This window comes from Triticum urartu, unplaced genomic scaffold (assembly GCF_003073215.2).
Source record: "Triticum urartu cultivar G1812 unplaced genomic scaffold, Tu2.1 TuUngrouped_contig_4588, whole genome shotgun sequence".
NCBI classification, from domain to species: domain Eukaryota; kingdom Viridiplantae; phylum Streptophyta; class Magnoliopsida; order Poales; family Poaceae; genus Triticum; species Triticum urartu.
This window is the reverse complement of record NW_024115187.1, coordinates 47-8,830: the sequence shown is the minus strand read 5'-3', so window position 1 is coordinate 8,830 and position 8,784 is coordinate 47. Positions and strand designations below refer to the sequence as shown.

At 40.4% G+C, this 8,784-nt stretch overlaps 1 long non-coding RNA gene across 16 annotated transcripts; it reads right to left on the bottom strand.

The window, feature by feature from the left end:
* Positions 1 to 2,426: 2,426 nt before the first annotated feature.
* Positions 2,427 to 6,514, bottom strand: LOC125528040. Of its 16 annotated transcripts, none has more exons than XR_007292312.1 (4): positions 4,955 to 6,514; positions 4,275 to 4,456; positions 4,055 to 4,149; positions 2,427 to 3,924 (listed from the first exon to the last, which is right to left on the bottom strand). It is a non-coding gene; the product is annotated as an uncharacterized LOC125528040 (long non-coding RNA). The 16 variants fall into 16 exon arrangements; XR_007292315.1 differs by having other exon boundaries at positions 2,427 to 3,864; XR_007292309.1 differs by having other exon boundaries at positions 2,427 to 3,140; positions 3,615 to 4,456.
* Between the last annotated feature and the right edge of the window lie 2,270 nt (positions 6,515 to 8,784).

Sequence of the window (8,784 nt, the reverse complement as noted above, 5' to 3'; positions counted from 1 at the left end):
CCCTAATAATAAAGCACGGATTGACTCCATGGGTTCACCGTCACAATACGCTTTTTTCTCGTGTCATAATACGCTTTTACGAATCACAATATAAATGAGGTGGTACTAATCTTCCAAGCACGCAATTAATCCAGATTTTCGTTGTCCGTCGTCCGAGACAGACCACATTATTTTCCACTGGCCCAACTTGGCCCATCTAAGCTGGCAAATGATGCAAAAATAGCGGAGATATTTGGAGTTGAACTCAGGTTCTTCCGCTCAGCGTAAAAAGCTTTGACCAGTTGACGTAGCCCATGTTTGTGTGTTCTATGTAAGAGGGTTCGTCGAATTATGAATAATCCCACCTCGGCCGTCTACAGGGTTCATCCAATTATGAATAGTCCCACCTCGGCCCTCTACATCCAACCATACTAGTTTATATACGTGCAAAATTTGCACATATCCAAAAATTGGCTGTTGGATGATTACCACCTAAGTGGTGAGATAGCGGATGTGGGATGTAGGCAGAGATTGTCATGGAGTCCACAAGAGACACGAATCGATGCTATACATAAAAACCAGGCCAATTAAGATTAAGACGACAACATGCTGCACGTCAGCGGGAAACAAAAGGCCCTCATGATGATGAGGCTGGTCCTCTGATGACCTGATATCCCAAATATTAATAGAGTCTTCAGATATCCTCAATGAATTGCTATGCTGGAATAACAAATAACTAGAAATTTATTTATTTACTTTGCACATGTTGCAAGGTTCTTGGCACATGTTTCTATAAATAGGGTGGAGGCAATTTATACATAGTTCATCTTTCATGTTGAGTAAGGATTTTTGACTGTCGACATGGAGCCAAAATTATGCAGAAGTTGAAAATGTGCATATGGATATAGTTCTCTCGATTGGTTTGCTTGCGGCTGCAATTATTATTCTACATGTTAGATTGCTTGCTGCTATTACTTCATATTTATAGATATTGCCCTTTTTCTCTTTTAGTTTTAAATTTTAAGAATGAACAAATAATGTAAAGAATGAACTAACAATCAAAACTTAGTTGTTCAGACAGATCAATTTACTTGAAATCATAACCCATATCCTGACCAAATGAACTATCTTTTTTTCATTATCAGGGACTATCGTTCAACGACATGGTTCCTTGGTCAGGCAGATTAGTAGAAATAATAAACATTGTTTTTCACGTTGCAACGCACGGGCATTTGTCTAATCTATATCTATATCTATATATATACCTATTATTAAAGGGAGGTGATATTTTTGGTTTCGTCCCGCTTAGTTGGTCCTACATTACGTATTTTCTTTAGTTTTCGTCCATGACGTGTCATTCGTATATGGTCTCCTGCCTGGTTCCTACGAGGTGGGATTATTCGACACTGTAGCGGCCGGTGCACCCTACCTACTCCAAGATTTGAGAAAAAGTCCAGCCCAACCAAAAGCCCATTGTAGAAAAAGGTTTGCGTTGCTGATCAGTACATAGCTAGCCTCAAGATCGCTGGTCCAGGAGTAGAGGATCGTCGGAGGAGGATGTGCGGTAACGCATCATTTTATAGGGGGGTTGTTTGTGGTATCGATTGACAACTAGCCCGGAACCGTTTACGGAGGTAGCCGATTATAACGTGCACGTGCCAAACGCCTGTACGTTCTGCGGGGATACTTTTTTATGCCGTTGCAACGCACGAGCATATTTGCTATGAAATATAAAGAAACCTCAAATGATTTTTTTGAAAATGTTTATAGTTTTTAATTTGGTGTGTAATATTTAAAGTCATGACAAAAAAATATTATCTACTAATTTGAGGTGTGTGGTATTTTTTTTCTTCCATTGCAACGCACGGGCTCTTTTGCTAGTAATACCAAGAAAAAAATACTACGCTGTCAGGGTTCGAACCCAGTTGCTCACGCTGGAGTTCTTGGAATGCCAGCCATTAGACTAACAATTGTTAGTGTTTATTTGGCAGCGCAAAGTTTTAAATTAAGCTCGCAGTCGTGCGAGATACTGAGAGGAAAATATTTGTTTTTTTAAGTGAATATATTTTACAACGCAAATTTTTTGGAAAGTTTTTAATTAAAAATTTAAACTGGAACATTTTCAAAATAACAATATTTCTCTTTTTACTAGCAAAAATGCCCATGCGTTGCATCGGGAGAAAAAAATTCATCACACCCTGTAAGCATAGCCTATTACACGAGTAATTGGGCGCCGAGTAATTGTTTGATTTATGACCCACATCAACTATTCTCAACATCAAGAATTATGCTTTGGGCCAGACCATCTTTGCAAAATGGCTAAGAAATATGTGCATTGTTTGGTTTGCGGCTTTGCTATTTTATTCCCACCGCCGCGGTTGCAGGTGCTCTCCACACACGATGGTGTACTTATTGTCCGGTATTAATGTGAGGCATATGTAGTCTGAGAAACATAAAGACCAGGAATATATTGGGTTAACTATTGTGACCAGCTTGCTTAGAAATAAAAAAAACTATTGTGGCCAGCTTATTAACCAATAACCGAAAATATGGATAGTTAATTTCCTAAAGTTGGGACATTTTTCTCATGGATCTGTAACAATTTTCTCAAAATCTAGAACAATTTTAGCCTAAACCTAAAACTTTCTCCATTTCATATGGTGTTGCCAAAAGAAACATAGTTTAAGCAACGCCATATACTTCTAAAAGGCTAATCATTTATATACAAACTTCTTGTGTGTTTCCGATGTCTCAATGCTTGTATGGCATCTTGGTGCCAAGAAAAAGAGATGACCACCCTTTCTTCTGTTGCTTGATGTTCGTTTAGTTGTAAATTCCAGCTTCTGACTAAAGGCGCCGAGAATTGCTTGAACTGATTGCTGACCAAAATGTGATAGTGGCTCAATGACAAAAGGGTAGTGCCATACGGTGCACATTCTTGTGGATCCCTGTATATCTCCCATGAATATTTCTTTGCTTGACTGATTGTTGATATCCATGGCTATGCCAGAAAAGGAAAATTTAAAATTAAGAACTTTGAAAATCATATACTGTACCGTGATATATATGTGCCAAAGAAGCGCAAATCATTTGCTGATCAGACATGACAACTTTGTACTCCGTAAGTTTTGACAGAGAAGGGCAGTTTATTACTGTTTTATCTGTGACCATGAATACTGTGAGCGACATGCGACGCTAAAATAAGCAGATAATATATATTTTTTCCGTTCTAGTGAGCATAGAGCAGGAGTGAATCTTACTAAAATAGCATGAGCAATTTATGCTATGGCAGAATGTAGCTAAAAGAAATACTACTAACGGAAGAATAAAAAATCCAGGAAATGGAGAGATTATACTTGCGAGTGCAGGAAAAGTGGCAAATTCAAAGAATGTACTTTCATTTAGCCAACAGATAAAATGTTTCTGTTCTCGTGAGCAAACAGCTAGAATGAACCTCATTAAAATACCATGAGTGATTTACCCACCGGCAAATAGTAGCTACTGACGGAAGAACAAAAAAAAAGGAAATGGAGAGATTATACTTGTGAGTGCACGATAGATTATTCCAAAGGAAGTACTTTTTTTAGCCAATCGCTCAAAGCAAAAGATTAGTGCAATGGATAAAAAGTACAGACCCTGACAGAATATCTTGTTATTGTAAATCATGTGCTCTACAAATTTCTGAAATCTGCCACTGTAATTGTACAAAAGTCTTGCCATTGAAATCTGCCGGGCTGTCCACATAAGTTCTTCAATTCGGTCATAATCCAATTCATAAAAGTAAGAAACTCTGCTAGTTGCATATCTTTTAAAGAAATGAATTAATTAATAATTATACCTCTCTGTAGTCCCTAATTTCATCCAATTGGGCTTCTGCACCAGTGTCTACTCATTCATAATATATAGAAAAATTTAGATGGCAGAACATTGTAGATCAGAAGGAAACTTTCAGGGTAAAATCCATGTCAACAAAAAGAACAGACATAGAGCCATCATGAGATTTGGGCCACAAAAGTAGTAAGGAAAAGGAAGAAATATGACGAAGAGAAGGACTTTTTTGCTCGGTAGTACTCACTGATCCCTGCTAAAGAGAAAGACATGAGACTGGACGGAGAAGCTGCTCTATGTTGTGAACACACCCATTAGTTCATGCACATAAAGGGCACTATCCTGGAGCAAAATCAACTAAAAAAATTGACGTAAAAAAGAGAGTAGTATACTTTCTAAACTCAAATTATAGCTACGGCAAAACAATGCTCGACTTTCTCTAGCAAGGGAAAAATTCAGAGATGTACCTATTGAGGAGGTTTTCATGTTGGGCAGACGCGAGGCACTGGATGTCGAGGGGTACAGGGGTGTACAGCCCCGGCGGCGGTGGGGGTTTGGCCGCTGCTGATGAAAGTATGTCGTCTCTGCTCTCAAGCCCCTCCAGATCGTGGTAAAACTTCAGTAGTAGAGGACACCCGACCGACAACATCTAAATAAACACAAATCGTTAATTCACTCTAGTTTATTTTCCATAGGAAAACATATGCAATAGCGTTGTAAAATAAAAGGAATTATCAAAATTACTTAGTAGCTTAATATGAGAAATCAAATGGGAAGACAAACGGCATTACTCAATAATCAAGTGGCCAGGATACACACACAGATCAAATATATTTCAGTTAGAGAATATTCTGCTCGCGGTTCATGATTTGCTCTCCGAGCAATTGAATCTTCACTATCAGTTCCTTTGTCTACAGGAATAACAACAATCACACACTTGAGCATGCAACTGGAACTCTACTTTTTTGCCAACAATCTATAATTGTGCTTGGAACCGTAGGGAGCGAGCGGACACTTTCCCTTCTATACTATGTTGACCTAACACTTGCACTTCTTTTTTACCACTAAAGAAAAAAAACTCAAACGATTGCACACACAAAAAAATTGGTTAAATGTTTTTGTGCAGGGGAGCTGTGGGAGACCAGACCTTAGTAAGAGCTTATGACCAGAAGATAAGAGTGCTCGATAGCCGCGTGATCGCCCGGTCAAGCATGTTATAGATGGACCCAAACCTGTCAAAATCTGAAATTTGTAACAACAAATAATCAGTTGGAAAACAAATTTATCAAGCATGAACAAACAAAGGTAAAATTTATTGTTATCCGAAGGCCTCCAGATCTAATTTTGAATGGAAGGCTGCAAAAACATGTCACGGAACAAAATTAGAAAGTTCAAAATATAGTGCAAAGTACTTGGTTCAAGAAAAATTGTTGCACGGGCAGCCAACAACTGAAGAAGAGAAACTGATCAAGAAAAAGCTAAAAGGTCTTACATTAGTGAACGAAGGGAGTATTATTTAGTGTCAGGTTCTATACTGAATTACCACATAATTAGTTCCTGGTCACATTTTCGCAGAAGCTCGATGGCAGAAATTGACCAAAGCCATGGTTATACAAACATGTATTGTTGACTTTGTTGTACACAATAAAATGATCTATACATGTTAATGCTACCAAGGAAAAATGTATGGCATGGTATCTTGCAGAATTGATTCACTTTGCAGAACTTCACTTGAACCATCTATAAAATTGTACTTGTACATTATCGGTTGGGCATTGACAGAAGTTCTATGTAACTGAAGGCGTCAAGGTGGTAAAACAAAATTAGTTATGTGGTTAATTCCAGTATAAAACCATGCCGAATAAGTGACTCTGGTTATGGTACCTGCACAAGTGGATATGATGAACAGTCTTGTTAACAAACCACAAAAGTTAACACTTGATAGTTTCAACCTGTACAAAAGATGATAACGCAAAAATTCACCTGAAGCAAGACTTTTTCTCATGCAGTTTTTCTAGGCAAGAGTTACCACAGTTCATTGAAAATACTGCGGTTTAATCGATGGCCATTTGCAAACATGATTTCTTCGCCTCTTACTCATGATGTGCAGAAACTTCGTTGATCTGGTTATAACACATGCGAACCAAACATATGTGTTGCTTAAATACTTGCTGATCTTCAGTTCAGTTGTAGCTGCTGAATACTTGCAGTCAAGAAATACCAAACCACATGCTGGAGAGCAAGTCCTTCATTGAAAAGAATCACCAAGGGAGCTATCTTGAGCTAAAAGAATTAATGAAGCATGCTATATAACATAAATTTTCCCAAAATTCATAGAAAATACTATCAAAATCGCACATCCTATTTAAGAAGTATTTCGTAAGAGTTGGTCCTTTTTCAAATCCATACAGAGAGAACATTTTGCTACCCACAAAATGCATATGAAGAAATGATCGGGAGAGCATCCAGTAAAACGATGATTCACACCTCTTGACGGAATTAACAGTCCAGATTGGACCAAAGAAGAGAAGGGATGGATTTTGGGGAGCAAGACCTGCGGATCTAGCTGATGTCTCAGCGCATTCTTCAAAAGTTGAAGGAGCAGCGCCATCTCTGCATAGACCCGCAGCCTCGCACCCGAGTCCCTCCCTAGATCTTCGCGGCCCCGAGCAGGAGCTCTGCGGCCATGCACCGATCCAACGCCGCCGGGGCCCCGAGCAGGAGCTCTGCGGCCATGCACCGATCCAGCGCCGCCGGAGAACCAACCACGGCCACGCCTCCCTCTTCCTTCCTCCTTCCCTCCCGTGCTCTCTCTCCATGTCCAGGAGACACATGGGGACGGCGGAGGCGGCGAGGCAGAGGAGCGGTCAACGGTGGCGTCGTCTGGATCGAGCGCCTTTGTGCTCGATGGCGAGGAAGGCAAGGCGCAGGTCCTCCGGCGTGCGATGGCGCATGGGACGGCGCAGGTGGCTGGGCACGTGGATCCCGGCAGGGAGGGTCCAGATCCAGTCGAGGACGGGGCGACCGGCGGTGGCGGCGACGCGCGCTCGTGCGTGGGGAACAGGAAGCGGATCGTTGGGTGATGTATGTTTAAAGGACTGCGGCTTGAATATACTAAACTACATGGTCGTTTCTGCAAAAACGAAACATTAACTGAGGGAGTCACTCAAAAAAGGATTGCGGGTTGAATTTGAAGAAAAAGAGGGTCTTTTCTGCAAAATTTCCAATAACGTAGTTTATTAGTAGGTAGAGATTTTTTCCCTGAGTATTTTTTTAAGCACAAACATTTTTTTAAACCAGGAAGTACAGTTGTGAATATTTTTCGAATTTGTAAACATTTTAAAAACACAAAAAAAATTTAACTTTAAATTTGAAAAGGCAAACATTTTTCAAAACATGATTTTTTATATATAAAAACTAGGAGGTACTATAGCTAAATTGTTCTAATCTATATCTATTAATAAAACTTGGTGAATTTTTGAAATATGCCCACCTGATGCATTGTTTTAGTTTAATTTATTAAATTAGGGATATGGAAGGAATCTTTTTCTCTGTCATGCCTTCACGTACGACGAGTCTCACTTGGCCCAGTGACTCCCGTCAAAATGCATGAGGAGTCCAACTAAGATTTCATGGTCCATCTGACGCAAACTACTCAATTTACATGACGACACGGACATATATAATGTGCAGTGCTTTTCCCTATTATATTAGCCCAATGATAAAAAAAAACTTTGTTCAACGCTCTTGATCTTCGACGGACACGAAGGCGGCTCAACAATCCAACTATTGGACCTGGCCAACCTTGGTTAGTGACAACTGGTACTAAGACCACCAGCGACGAGGACGACCAAGACGACAAGCAAAACATGTGTCTGGTGTTATATTGAAATGGGGATGTAGACCCAAGAATGAGGTATTAGTCATGTTTATTATGTTATGGGCATGAGGGTGATGTTTTTCGCCAAGCTCAGTGGGTAAAGGACGTGCGAGGATTCTTTTCTTCCGTTGCAACGCACGAGCATATTTGCTAGTTGTGTTTAAAACAGCCTAAGTTGTTGATCAGTGTTTTCTGCAAAAGATTAAACTCGAAATCAGTGTTTTCTGGTAGAAATTCATAGATGAGTGTTTTCTGCAAATCTATGCTTCAATGTACTGGTTTTCTGCAATTCACTCCATTTAATAACATAATCAGCAAAGTGGGAAGGAATAATGCCTAAATGGCTAGTTTGTTACGGGTGGTCCAAAGAACCCAAGCTAAGACCCGAAAAGATCTCCACGCCAGCCTTCTTTGCTGGCTGTGTGATTGTTCGAGAAGCGTTAAAAGATCATTCATAGATCTGGCGTTCCATGTTTGCCCAAAGCAATCACGCACACAACCCCAGCTCCATAAGAACATAGCCAGAGCACATCGAAAGAGGATATGGTCGGCATCCACCGTGGCCCCACACAAAGCACATCAGCCGTTGCCCGGATCATCACTAATAGAAAAGGGTTAAATGTGAAGCACATTAGTGCCGATTTGAATTTGAGCCGGCACTAATGTGACCATTAGTGCCAGTTCTAACGGCTAGGCGGGCGGGCATCATTAGTACCGGTTCGTGGGCAACCTTTAGTACCGGTTCATGCCACAAACCGGTACTAATGAGGCCAGTGCGGTTGTGGTCAGGCTGGGGCTTTCATGGCATGAACCGGTACTACAGTTTCTTAGTAAGCTGATTTTTAGTCCCACCTCGCCAAGAGAGAGGCAGTATGAGCGGTTTATAAGCCGTGAGTGCAGAGACAATGACGAAGAGGCGCAATGTTCACCTGCATGTTGATTAGCTTCAAGCCTTTCGGAATAGCATAGATTGCACTGAGCTATGTGCAGTGCAGTCTACACTATTCCGAAAGGCTTGAAGCAAATTAACCAGCATTGCACCTCTTTTTTATTTTTAATAACTTATTTGAACTCCGGACTTCTTTTGTGTTCAGTAT